The 13,589-nt window shown below is 54.1% G+C and overlaps 1 protein-coding gene across 1 annotated transcript in view; it reads left to right on the top strand.

Annotated features, from left to right (window-relative positions):
* LOC111527578 (actin-binding LIM protein 2-like) overlaps positions 1-13,589 on the top strand; it is a 36,811-nt gene that overhangs the window by 13,729 nt on the left and 9,493 nt on the right. The gene's annotated exons all lie outside the window — the stretch shown is intronic.

A 13,589-nucleotide genomic window follows, 5' to 3' on the forward strand; every position in this document is an offset into this window, starting at 1 on the left:
CCTCCACCCTGCAGCCCCCCCTCCCGATTCACAGACCCCCCCCCCCCCCCCCCCTGCAGCCCCCCCTCCAGATTCACAGACCCCCACCCCTCCACCCTGCAGCCTACCCTCTCTGGGTTCACAGAGGCCCCCACCCTGTAGCCCACCCTCTGGATTCACAGAGCCCCCTGACCCTGCAGCCCCTCCTTGGCTCAGTGCTGGGTGCTGGTCAGGCAGGTGGACCGTCTCCATCCCTGGATTGGCCCACGGTCCATGGGGGAAGTGACAGGTGACCAGGGGGTTCTCGGGAATGGAGAGGGGCTGTGCCCAGCATGGGAGTCCCTCTCGAAGAGGTCGGAGGTCACAGGAGCTGCCCTCTGGGAGTTGGCTGGGAGGATAGGGTGGGGCTGGGGATGAGGATGTAGGGAGGGGCACTGAGGAAAGCTTTGGTGCAGGGAATGCCAGGCCGCATTGGAGTTTTAGAGCGCTCCCACTGGCTGCCGCACAGGCCAATCTGGAGAGGGTGGAATGGGGTGTACCCTTGGCTTCCCTTTCCAGCTCCCACAGCTGGTACCCCACACCCAAGAGCATTCAGAACGCGGAGGGGAATGGAACAGTGAGCGCAGAGCTACTTTTCTGGCACGAAAAAGACAGCTGGCAGAGAGCTGGACCTGACCTCAGGCTGCCTTCTTTCAAACCCCATCCAGCAACTCTACCTGGTGCGGGGACAGGGCTGGCCACACTCATCCCAGTCCCAGTCACCGTGTCTCATTCCCCTCCGCTGCAGACTCCAGGGGCTGGATGCCCCCACAGGAAGGGTCCTGGCCCTGCACAGAGCTGTGCGCTTCTCTGTGGTGTGGTTCCGAGAGGGTTGTCCTCCATTCTCATGGATGGGAGAAAGTTTGCAAAGTCCAGAGAGGTGCTAAGGAGACAGTCAAACCACTGACTATGCAATTCTAGTTAGCTTAACTTTCTGGCCAGTTTTCTTTCATGTTTCCTTTCTGTGTAATCACAGTTGATCTCAAACTATCTGTGCCATGTTGTATCCCAAACATCCGTGTGTTTCCCAACTCGTATTTCCTATTTAGCAGGTTCCCGGCTTATTATAAACTCCTCATAAGCATCTCTTCTTTTCGGAATTGTGGGTCTTTTTCAGCAGCTCCATGGAGATACAGTTCACAGCTTGCCCATTTCAAGGGCACAATCAATGGTTTTCTTTTTTCTTTTTTTGGAGGGGGTCTCACTCTGTTGCCCAGGCTGGAGTGCAATGATGTCATCACAGCTCACTGCAGCCTCACTTCCCAGGCTTCAGTGATCCTCCCGCCTCAGCCTTCTGAGTAGCTGGGACTACAGGTGTGCACCACCACACCTGGCTAATTTTTGTAATTTTTGTAGAGATGGAGTCTCGCTGTGTCACCCGAGCCGGTCTCGAACTCCTGAACTTAAGCAATCCACCTGCCTTAGCCTCCCAAAATGCTGGGATTACAGGTGTGAGTCACCGCACCCAGCCCATTCAATGGTTTTCTGTATCTCCACAGATATTTGCAGACATCAGCATAGTCAATTTTAGAACAGTTTCATCACCTTGGAAAGAACCCCATACCTTTTAGCTGTCACTCCCCGTACCTGCAAGCCCTTGGCAACCACCATTCTACTTTCTGTCTCCATAGACTTCCCTTCTGGTCGTTTCATATGAATGGAATCATAAAATATGTAGTCTTTCATGACCAGCTTCTTTCACATAGCTTGGTGTTTTCAAGGTTCATTCGGACCTAAGCTTTACTCTTGCTTCATATTTCATCATGACTCTCAGAATTACCAGGCTGGGCCGGGCGCGGTGGCTCAAGCCTGTAATCCCAGCACTTTGGGAGGCCAAGGCGAATGCATCATGAGGTCAGGAGTTCAAGACCAGCCTGGCCAACATGATGAAACTGTCTCTACTAAAAATACAAAAATTAGCTGGGCATGGTGGTGCATGCCTGTAATCCCAGCTACTCAGGGGGCTGAGGCAGGAGAATTGCTTAAACCGGGACCAGGAGGCAGAGGTTGCAGTGAGCTGAGATTGCTCCACTGCACTCCGGCTGGGTTACAGAGCGAGACTCCGTCTCAAAAAAAAAAAGAATCACCAGGCTGATCATTTATGGCTGGACACAGTGCCGCCTTCCAGTTTTTTACAACCATCAGTACCATTGCAGTAAGCACCTTTTTTAAAATAATGCTTTGTTTGCATTTCTAATTTTTCCTAAGATATATTCACAGAAATGTAGAAGTTGAGTCAAAAACTAGGAACATTTTTAGTGTTCTTGATGGTTACTATAAATTGCTTTCTAGAAAGATTATTCTGATTTACAATCTTGTCAACAAGATATAGTATTTCTCATCTAAACCATTGCCAACTTGATAGGTGGAAACATGGGATCTTGCTTTTTTCATTTCTTTTTTTAGAGATGGGGTCTTACCATGTCGGCCAGGCTGCAGTGCAGTGACGCAGTCATACAGCCTGCAGCTTCGACCTCTTGATCTCAAGCAATACTTCTTCAGGCTCCCAAGTAGCTGGGACTACAGGCATGCAATACCAATCTCGGATGATTTTAAAAATTTTCTTAGAGACAGGGATCTTGCTGTGTTGCTCCAGCTGGCCTGGAACTCTTGGCCTCAAGTGATCCTTCCACCTCAATCTCCCAAAGTGCTGGGATTAGGGGTGTAAGCCACTGCACCCCATGGGGTCTAACTTTAATTTGCCTTTCTTCAATCCCTAGTGAGGCCGAGTCTCCTTTGTTTTATTTATTTATTTATTTATTTATTTATTTATTTATTTATTTATTTTTGAGACAGAGTTTCGTTCTTGTTGCCCAGGCTGGAGTGCAGTGGCACAATCTCACCTCACTGCAACCTCCACCTCCTGGGTTCAAGCCATTCTCCTGCGTCAGCCACCTGAGTAGCTGGGATTACAGGTGTAAGCCACCACGCCTGGCGGATTTTTGTATTTTTAGTAGAGACAGAATGTCACCATGTTGGCAGACTGGTCTCGAACTCCTGATCTCAGGTGATCCACCTGCCTCAGCCTCCCAAAATGCCGGGGTTACAGACGTGAGCCACCACGCCTGGTCTTTTGTCATTTTTAGCCATTCCTAATTCTTGTATTTCAGTTATCTGATGTAAATCTGATGTAAATGTTGGCTGCTTATCTTTTGGGGTCTTCGTGCTTTCTGTGCCGGTGGATCACATAAGACTATAGATGTTCTGTCTGTCCTATAAGTATTTTCCTGGGTGGCGATCATATCTGATATTTATAGCCAGTGGTGCATCCCAGGGATGACGTCCTGCCTGGCCCTCTCCTCTCTCCCCTTCTCCTGGGGCCGTGGCCTCTCCCTCCCTCACCCCTCCCCTTGCCCAGCCCTCGCTGGCACACCCCACCCTGTAGGAGATGGCAAGGGCTCTGGGGGAGCCTGCAGGATAGGATGGAGCCTGGCCTGATGCACCGCCTGGCACTCCAAAGCCACGTTTCCGTTCTCCGCAGAGAACAGCGCAGACCTTCCACACTCTCCCGGACTGCGCTCCCCGCCCACACAGCGGCCCTGTCTTCTGCTTGACAAAGAGACGGCGGCCAGATCTCAGCGAGGACAGCCTGGGTGGCTCCCTCTCCATGAGACCCCATTTCTATCCTTACTCTCTCCCCTGCCCTGCTGCTTCCTGCACACCCCCCCCCCCCCCCCCCCCCCCATGCCTGGGTCCAGCCCCTCTGGCCATCGCCCCCTCTGCCATGCTTAATCCTGTCTCCTCCCGTCTTCCCCACCTTACCTGCCAAGGCTTCCTCCCCAGTGGTGTTTTAGACTGTGTTCGTCTCTCCCATTAAAAAGAGCAGCGTGCAGCCTGGCAAGGAAGTCCCCGCTGCAGAGACTCAGCCTCCCCTCTCCCTTCGAGGTGGCCCTGCTGCCTCTCAGGGACCCTCTCTGTGATCCTCCACCTGCACTCTCCCCGCTGTTCCGCAGATCTGGGAGCTTTGTGTGCAGGAAACCCTAAGGCCTTTAAGCCTCCTCTTACCCCTCCCTGCCTCCCCAGGGGCCATACAGGGCCTGCGTTCCCCACTCGCGTGCTGTCCCTGACCCTGCTCCTCTTATACGCAGGTGGCGCTGATGCTCAGCCAGGCCAACACCACATGCAGGCACTCCCCCTCCCCCATATACACACTGCCTCCCACCGCTCACCTGGGCGTCCAGCTGGATCCGCCCATGTGCCCGGCCATCAGCCACTGAGAGCCGGGCATGGTGGCAGAGCCAGACTGGAGCCCAGGCCTCACAGGTTTCCCCCGACCCTTTGTCTTCTCCTAGTGCACAGATGTGGGTTTGCATTTTTGGCTTAATAGCATAGCCACGTTGGAACATCTGGTGGCCTAACGTGGGGTGCATCTTGGGTGCAGTCAGCTGCTGCTGTTGCTGCTGCTGGTGCAGGAACCTCACCTGCCCCGCCTTTCTGACATGGGCAGCAGCCCCCACACCAGAGAGGCCCTGGCCTGGGGTCAGGTGCAGACCCCACCCAAACTCTGGCCGCTCTGCCTCAGGCATGATCCGCACTGGGTGAACAAAGTGGGTTGCATCGGGCAGTCAGTGCCCCCCCTCCCCTTGATGGACTGGGAGGCAAGAGTCCCATGTCTGCAGTGTAATCATCCCTGGTATTTAATGCCAAATGCAGAATTTGGGGTACACCCTGGTTCATCGGGAAGGAACCATCCTAATTCGAGGAGCAGGAGCAAAACAGGTCTGGGTTTTTTCCTCCTCCTCTGCTATGGAGGAGAAAGGGCCTCCCAGGGAAGATTAATGCTTTTGTTTTCGCCTCTGCTGGGGAGGCGAGTCTGTGGCGGCGTGGCTGAGTCGGCGGGCTCCACACAGCTCTGAGCATCCTCCCCGGGTGCAAGGTGGGAACCGCGGGCGGGGACAAGCCTGGCTCCGCAGAAGGGGAGCTGCTGCTGCTGCGGTGGCACTGCCTGATGCTTGGCCCAGCGTGCCGGCGCCCAGCCGGGTGACAGTGGACTCCTGGGGCACAGCAGGAGCAGGTGACAGACCGCTGGCTGAAAGTGAGGGCATCCACCCTTGCAGGCACACGTTCCAGGGAGCGGGGCACCCAAGCAGGGCCGTCAGACTGGGCTCTGGTGCCCAGACACCGTGCAGGTAGGAAGCCTGGCCCGCAACTCCAAGGGGCTGATGGGGGCTCACAGGGGCCAGGCGGGGATGCGGGTAGGTGGGTTTTGGGGCACAGAGCAGTCAGGTGTGAGACCTCAGAGCCACTTGTTCCCCCATACCCCATTTTGCCCCCTAAGACGCTTGGCAGTGCCCCTGGCTTCTCTCTGCAGGACCCAAACACAGAGCATCCCAGGCTCCCACCACCAGCCGAGCCCTCGCCTGTGCTGTGTCTGTGTGTGGCGGGCATGGTGCCATCCTAAGTGCTGGCGCCTGTAGTGCCCGCCCGCCCACGAAATGTGCATTTGGTGGTGACAGTGGGGTTTTCCTTCCCTGTCTCTCCCTCAGTTTCTCCTAAACGTGCAGCACCCTTATGTGTGTTGGCCTGCACCCCACCCGTCTCTGGGTGTCTGTCCTGATGAGCTGGCTCCTGGCTGGGTCCTGTGGGGGCATGGGAGGGCCTGATATCTGTGCCCCACTCCTGGGCCGGGATGGCTGGCGAGGGATGGGGGAGGCGCTGGGCTGTGGCAGCAGAGGTGGGTGGTGCCTGGCAGCAACTGCGGCAGAGCCGGCTCCTGGGGACGGATGGCACCGCCCCCACAGAGGGAGCTGGGACTCGGTAGGCAAATCCACGGGGACAGCGGTATGACCAGCCTCTAGACCCGCGCTGCATACAGGGAGGAGGTGTGGATGAGGGGAAGCCACTGGCTTCAGTGTTCAGAGCCCAGCCTTCCAGGGACTCCATCCCTCCCTCGCCCTGTCAACACCTCCCTGCAGAGGTGGGCGGGAGTGGGGGCACCTCTTTCCAGTCCCACCCTCTGTTAACCCTGCCAGGGCTGAGGTCTGGGCCCCATGTGCCTTGTGCAGCCTGTGCTGGGGCCGTCTCCACGGCAACGAGAAGCCCAGCGTCCCCCTGGGACTGCGAATCAATTCGTCCTCCCTTTACACCTCCCCTCCTCCTTCCCTCCCTCTGCCCCTCCTCTTTCCTTCCCCAGTCAACCACTCCCTTCTAGACCCTTGCTGGCCTCACCATGTGTTCCACCCTGGGCTAGGTGCTGGGTTCACGGAGACACAGGTGACAGATCCCTGCCCCAGGGGAGACTGGCAGGAAAGGGGGTGCCCAGGCTGTCTCTGCCCTGGGTCAGGGACCAGTTGAACATCATTCTTGCAACTGCAGGACATTTGTTCTTTGCTTCCTCTTGTCTGTCTTGGGGCAGGAAGTGCTGATGACTCATCATTGGGAGAAAACAAACCGTGTTTCCAAATAAATATACAGCATTTGTGAAGGGCAGAGGTGATCACGACTTCTCGAGTCCCCAACTTCTCTCGCTCAGAAGGAATACCTGTTTATCATAAAATAAGCCCAAGCATTCATAGTGCCACCCCCGCAGCTAACTACTGCTGGCATCTAGAAGTCGCCCTTTTAGTTTTTGCACACGTGCAGATACATCCACAGACACACAGAGATATACACACATGCACCACCCACGGAAAACACACATGGACACACAGACACAGGAAGAAACACAGACACACACAGTCACACACACGAGACAGACACACACAGGCACAGACTCACATACACATAGGCCGCACACACGACACACACAGACACAGATTATACACATACATAGACACATGCAGACACACAAGCATACAGAAAGACACAGATGACACAGGCACACTCAGATACACAGATACATACATACACAAAGCACACAGACACACAAAAGGACACACAGATCACATACACAGACAAGACATGCAGACAGCACACTTAGGCACACAAACAACTCAGATGGAAATAAACACACAGAGACACATGATACAGCCAACACAAACACAGGGACACAGACACCGGCAACACAGACACACAGAAAACGCACACGGGTCCCACAGACACATACACATAGACAACACACAGAGACACACAAGCACACGGAGAGACACAAACAACATGCATGGAGACAACAATGCATACACAGCATGTGGACACATGGACACAGAGACTGCACATAGCAACACACAGACAACACACAAACACACACAGAGACACTCAGGTATGCACACAGACAACCAAGACAGCACACACGATGCACACACAGAAAGACATCCACACAGACACACAGGCAAAACATGGAGACACACAGACACGCACACGCGCCCACGCCCTTCGCCAGATCACCGCGTTCCTGCCTTGCCTCATGCCAGCAGCACATCAGAGCCCCTGGTCCTACCCTTCCATGCTGGCCTGTCGTGTCCTCCCTTGCATCCCCTGATCCCCGGACAATGTGCTCATCACTGTCTTTGTAGCAGGACCCTCCGAGCCTGGACACGCTGAGTGCGTGTGAACATCCACAGGCTGGATTCTGCCAGAGCCTTTCCCAAACTTAGTCAGCATTCTCTGGTCCTGTCGGGCCGCTCAGGCTGCCCTCCTGGGCACCGCGTTCCCTTGTTCAGAACGTCCCCACTGGACAGCTCCTCTGCCAGTGCCACTGCTGGAGGGGACACCGGGGTACAGCAGAGAATGAGGCCAGTAGGCGAAGCTCTCCTGAGGCTCACAACCTAAAGGGAGCTGGGTAGAGAGGAAGAGGGAGCAGCACTAGACAGGCCTGGGCCCAAGAGGAGCTGTGTTCCAAGGGTCGGGGAAGGTCTGAAGAGGGCCTCAGATCTTGAGGGGACTTGCTGGGCTTTGCTCAGAGTGGGACCCTTCTTTGTGGGATGCAGTGGCCCCTGGGGATTCTGGGGACTCTGTACTGGCCGCCGAACTCCCCCAGGGGGATCCCCTGCTCGCAGCTTTCATTTGTTTCTTTATAAATATGATTTTGTCTGTGCATCATGGTGATTAGGGCTTTTAAGATCTGGACTCAGTTCTGGAAGTTCAGAAAGGAAACTAGAGCTCTGAACTGGGCCGGTGACTGTGTGAGGAGCAGCTGCTGGGAGCTGCCTGCCCCAGAGAGGCACAGCCCGCAGGCCCAGCCCCAGCCCTCGGCTGAGCGGGAAGGAGGGAGGGGAAGTGTGGCCGCTCTCCAGTGGGCAGAGGAGGCCTTTGCACCCAGATTCCGTGGTTGGATTCAGGGAGGAAAGGGGCCGCCTGCCTCAGGTGTGACGGGCTCATGGCAGAGAGGGCTGATCCATTCTCCAGAAGCCCAGAAACGGGGGCCGCCAGCTCTCCTCTGCCAGGACAGGAGGGGTTTCTGGAGCCGGGGCAGCTTTGCCCCACTTCTGTCCTGCTGGTCCTGCTCTGCGCATCACAGTGGGGGTGTCCCTTAAACCTCTGCCCTCTGACCCGGCACTGGCTGAGGACCTGTGGTCGCGCTGAGCCACCACAGGCTGTGGGTATGCTTTCCTGGCACCTCGTTCTGCCTTATTAAAGATGACAGCCGCCCCTCGGAAGGCACAAGATGTCTTCCTAAAACCATGCGCTGCCAAGTCTTTCAGCTGCTCGTCTATTTTGAAAGCTGAGCCATCTTGAGCCCCACACGGGCGAGGGTGGGACTTCCACCTGCCTGGGGAGCCGTGCACTCACCGGAACCACCAGCGGCCGAGGTTTCAGGCACTCCTTGGGTGGCAATTGGGAGGATGTGGCCAGTGTGCCGATGACTGGGACATCCCAGTCACTATGAGAGAAAGGGGGTGACAACAGGAGGTGACACGGGGAATGAGGACACTTCTAATTTTTTATTCCGTCAGCCCCTCGATGGCCACCTGTGACCCACTGGTTCTCAGCAGGAAGTATGGGGCAGGGATGGGGTGACCTGTGCCATGCCGGTACCTTCCAGCTAAATGTCCTCTGGAATCACAGAGCCCGGTTATGCTACCCCAGCCTGAGAGGGAGGGACAGGCCTCTCCGTCTTACACATGGGGACACTGAACCCCAGCACCTGACATGGGGCCTGAGTCACACAGCCAGAAAGGGAGAATCTCAGGCTGGAATCCGTCACCTCCATGGCTTTGGCCACGAGCCTGGGACAGGCCTGAGCACCTGCGGGCACATTTGCTCTGTCCACTTGACAGCCCTATGGTGTCCCCCAGGGCCTGAGGACACAGGCACTCCAGCCCTCCCTCTCCACCACAGGTGGATTCTTCCAGAACATGGAGCATCGTTACAATGTAACGGTTTGCCTGTTGACTCTCACGCTTTGTGAGTGGCCCGAACTGTAAGTGAGGGTGCTGGCTGCCCCTGGCCACACGGCTGTGCCGTCACTGGAAAGGGTGCAGAGCTGGCACTGGCTCTGACTTGGTTCTAACTCTGCTGTGTGGCTTCTCGGACCCCAGGCTGCTCCTCTGTGCCACGCGCCGGGCCGTGGCACATACAGCGTGGAAGGTTTCCGTCTCTACCCCCATTGCACTAGGAGCTCTGCGACCCTTCCTTTTCCTGTGTCTGTGTGTGGGTTGTGGGGGGAGGGCTGTTGACAGGGAGCCGGTGAGCTGAGGATGCAGTTAATTCCACGTTCTGAGGCCCCTGACCTGCAGGGGCTCAGCCACAAATGTCCTCGATTGTCCCCGGGGCTCATAGAGTCTTCCCAGGAGACAGCATCCAGCCCTTCTGCTTTGGATCCTGGCTCCTCATTCTCTCAATGACATGGCCTTGGATAGGCCTCTTCGCCTCCCTGAGCCTCGACCTCCTCCTCTGGAAAACAAGGAGAGACAATAGTCCTCACCCCAAAGGGCTGCCGTGAGGATGAACTGAGGCAGGCAGAGCACCTGACACGATGCTGGGCATGTGGTTGGTCGTTTAAAAGTTGGCCATTTGGGGATCAACTCTTCTTTAACAAATCGAGGTGACATTTACGTAACGTACAATTAGCCATTTAAAATGTTCAGTGGCATTTGGTGCGTTCATAGTATCATGAAAGAACAGTTCTGTCTAGTTCCAAAACTTTTTCGTCACCCCGAGAGGAAACCTCACCTGCGCTAGGCAGTTACTCCCCATTGCCTCCTCCCCCGGCCCCTGGCAGCCACCTGCTTTCTGTCTGCATGGGTTTGCCTGCTCTGGATGTTCCATAGTGAAGGAATCCTCTGCTCCATGGCTTTGCGTCTGGTGTCTTTCACTGCACACGTTTTCAGAGTTCGTGTTGTAGCAGGATCAGCGCTTTCATTCCTGTCCATGGCTAAATAATACTCCCTGGCGTGGATGCGCCACAATTTCTTCATCCGTGACGGAAGACGGCTGTTTCTACCCTTTGGCAGTTATATAGAATGCTGCTGTGAACATCATGTACAGGTTTTTGTGTGGAACCTTCCTTCCTTCCTTCCTTCCTTCCTTCCTTCCTTCCTTCCTTCCTTCCTTCCTTCCTTCCTTCCCTCCTTCCCTCCTTCCCTCCTTCCCTCCCTGCCTCTCTCCTTCCCTTATTTCTTCCTTTCCTTTCCTTTCCTTTCCTTTCCTTTCCTTTCCTTTCCTTTCCTTTCCTTTCTTTCCTTTCTTTCCTTTCTTTCTTTCCTTCTTTCCAGAGTCTTGCTCTGTTGCTTAGGCTGGAGTGCAGTGACGCGATCTCAGCTCACTGCAACCTCCGCCTCCTGGGGTCAAGTGATTCTCCTGTCTCAGCCTCCTGAGTAGCTGGGATTACAGGCACCCACCACCAAGCCTGGCTAATTTTTGTATTTTTAGTAGCGATCCCTGCCCCAGGGGAGACTGGCAGGAAAGGGGGTGCCCAGGCTGTCTCTGCCCCGGGTCAGGGACCAGTTGAATATCATTCTTGTAACTGCAGGACATTTGTTCTTTGCTTCCTCTTGTCTGTCTTGTTCGTCAGTCTGATCTGAAACTCCTGACCTCTGGTGATCTGCCTGCCTCAGCCTCCCAAAGTGCTGGGATTATATATAGGCTTGAGCCACCGCGCCCAGCCAAGTTTTCATTTCTCCTGTTCTTTTCTCTTCATTTTCCTTAAATGCCAAAGAGTGAAATTCCTGGCTCCTGGCAATTCTGTGTTTAACTTCTTGAAAAACCAACACGCTGTTTCCCACAGTAGCTGCACCATTTTGTATTTCCATCAGCAGTGCCCGAGGATTCCTGTGTCTTGACATCCTCACCAACACCTTGTCTTTTCCTTTCTGTGTTGTTATGATTGTAGCTCCCCTCATGGGTATGAAGTGGTGTCTCCTATGGCTTTGATTTGCATTTTCTTAATGACAGTGATGTTGAGCATCTTTTCATGTACCAGTTGGCCATTTGTATATTTTCATTGAAGAAGTGTCTATTCAAGTCCTTTGCCACCTTTTTAAAACATTTCTTTCAGAGTCTGGGTTTCACTCTGTCACACAGGCTGGAGTGCAGTGGCATGATTAGAGCTCACCGTAACTTAGAACTCCTGGGCTCAAAGTATCCTCCCGCCTCAGCCTCCTGAGTAGCTGGGACTACAGGCACAAGCCACCATGCCTGGCTAATTTTTCAATTTTTTTTGTAAAGAATGCATCTCACTGTGTTGCCCAGGCGGGTCTTGAACTCCTGGCCTCAAGTGATCCTCTTGCCTCGGCCTCTGAAAGCACTTGGATTACTGGTGTGAGCCACTGCACCAGTCCTCTTAACACAATGTTTTCTTCTAATCATTTTTCAGTGTTAGCCCTTGTATTTAGGTCTTTGCTTTGTTGGCATGTAATACACACAGAGGGGTGCATGAATTATACCTGTGCATCTTGATACATTCTAACAAACTGGACACACCCATGGAACCGGTCAAGAAGAGAACAGACCCAGTGCCCCGGGCTCCCCTGTGAGTCCCCAAGGGCTACGGACACTACCCTAGCCATGTAGATCACTTTGCCTGGTTTTGAACTTCCTCAACCTGGGGCCTGTTCTCTTGCGTCCAACTTCTTGGCTTGGATCAGTTCACCAGCATCCTCTGTGTTGTTCATTCAGGGCACGAGGGTGCAGGTGTGTTAGTTCACTCCTGTGATGTGTAACAGAATACCTGAAACTCCTGGGGAATTTATAAAGGAAAGGATGGATTTCCTACAGTGACAGAGGCTGCAAATCCGGGGTGGAGGAAGCCCATCCTGTGGATGGTAGGAACTTTCTGCAGAGTCCCATGGTGACAGGCTGAGCGTGCTGGCTGGCTCAGAGCTTTCCTCCTGTCTTCGGAGCCACCCATCCCGCTCCCATGATGGCCCATTAATCCATGAATGGATCAGTCCATCCTGACAGCAGTGCCTTCACAGTCTGCTCCCCTCTTAAGGGCCCCCTCTCAATACTGCCACACTGGTGATTAGAGTTCAACTTGAGTTTTGAAGGGAATGTTGGGAACAAATGCTCGGTGCCACAAAGAAGAATTAGCACTGAGACAAAGGACAAAGGGTTTCTCAGCAAGGCAAATTTACTTCAGCAGAAGGGTGCATCTCATGTATGCAGCAATGGCGAGCGCACACAGAACAAAGGAAATCAGGGTTTTTATTATCTCTAATGCAGCTTCTGCTTCTGTGTCCTTCCCCTGTTGTCTAGGGTTAGATCACACAGTCTGAACTAGTCCCGACTGGCTAAACATTTAAACTTTCTTAGATAAGGTAGGCACATAAGGGAGGTGAGAAGTGAGAGAAAGGGGGTCATTTACAGAGGGACTAGGAAAGTAACCTATTCCCTAATAAGGAAAGGAATGTGGACTGGGGTTTGTAGCAAGTTCAGGCGTGCCCAGGCATATTCAGACAAGTTGGGGCACAGCAAAGGCAAGGGGGTATTTGGAATTATAGTACAGAGAACAGGGAAACTGGCTAAGCTGTTTGAAGAGGGAACCTAACTGTATCTAACAGGGACAAACATTCAAGCCGTAGCAGCGAGCATGTGAGGAGGGGGTCCATGCACCAGACCTGAGATCCGTACCAGGCTGGGGGTTGATCACCTGCCAGGCCTGGGCATGGGCTTAAGCTCTGCACTCGGGGGCCAGCCTCCTGGGCTATAACTGCAGCTCCACCACCTGCCACTGTGTGAACTTGCTCACGCGCTTCTGCCTCTCTGTGCCTCTTGTGGTCGGTGAGAGTAATAATATACCCATAGCACTGCCACAAGGACTCGACAAGTTAATGTGTGTAACGAGCTTCTTGGCACGAGCTGTGGAGACCATAACCACTGCTGCTGTGGAGGGCTCAAGCCCATTGTCTTGGAAACTGTCCCAGCAGGCTAGACGCGGTGGCTCACACCTGTAATCCCAGCACTTTGGGAGGTCAGGGCGGGCAGATCACAAGGTTAAGAGATCGAGACCATCCTTGCCAACATGGTGAAACCCTGTCTCTACTAAAAATACAAAAATTAGCTGGTCATGGTGGTGTGTGCCTGTAGTCCCAGCTACTCAGGAGGCTGAGGCAGGAGAATCACTTGAACCCGGCAGGCAGAGGTTGCAGTGAGCTGAGATCGTGCCTCTGCACTCCAGCCCGGCGACAGAGGGAGACTCTGTCTCAACAAAAAGAAAGAAAGAAAGAAAGAAAAAAGAGAGAGAGAGAGAGAGA

The sequence above is a fragment of the Piliocolobus tephrosceles genome, chromosome 3 (genome assembly GCF_002776525.5).
Source record: "Piliocolobus tephrosceles isolate RC106 chromosome 3, ASM277652v3, whole genome shotgun sequence".
Classification (NCBI taxonomy): Eukaryota; Metazoa; Chordata; class Mammalia; order Primates; family Cercopithecidae; genus Piliocolobus; species Piliocolobus tephrosceles.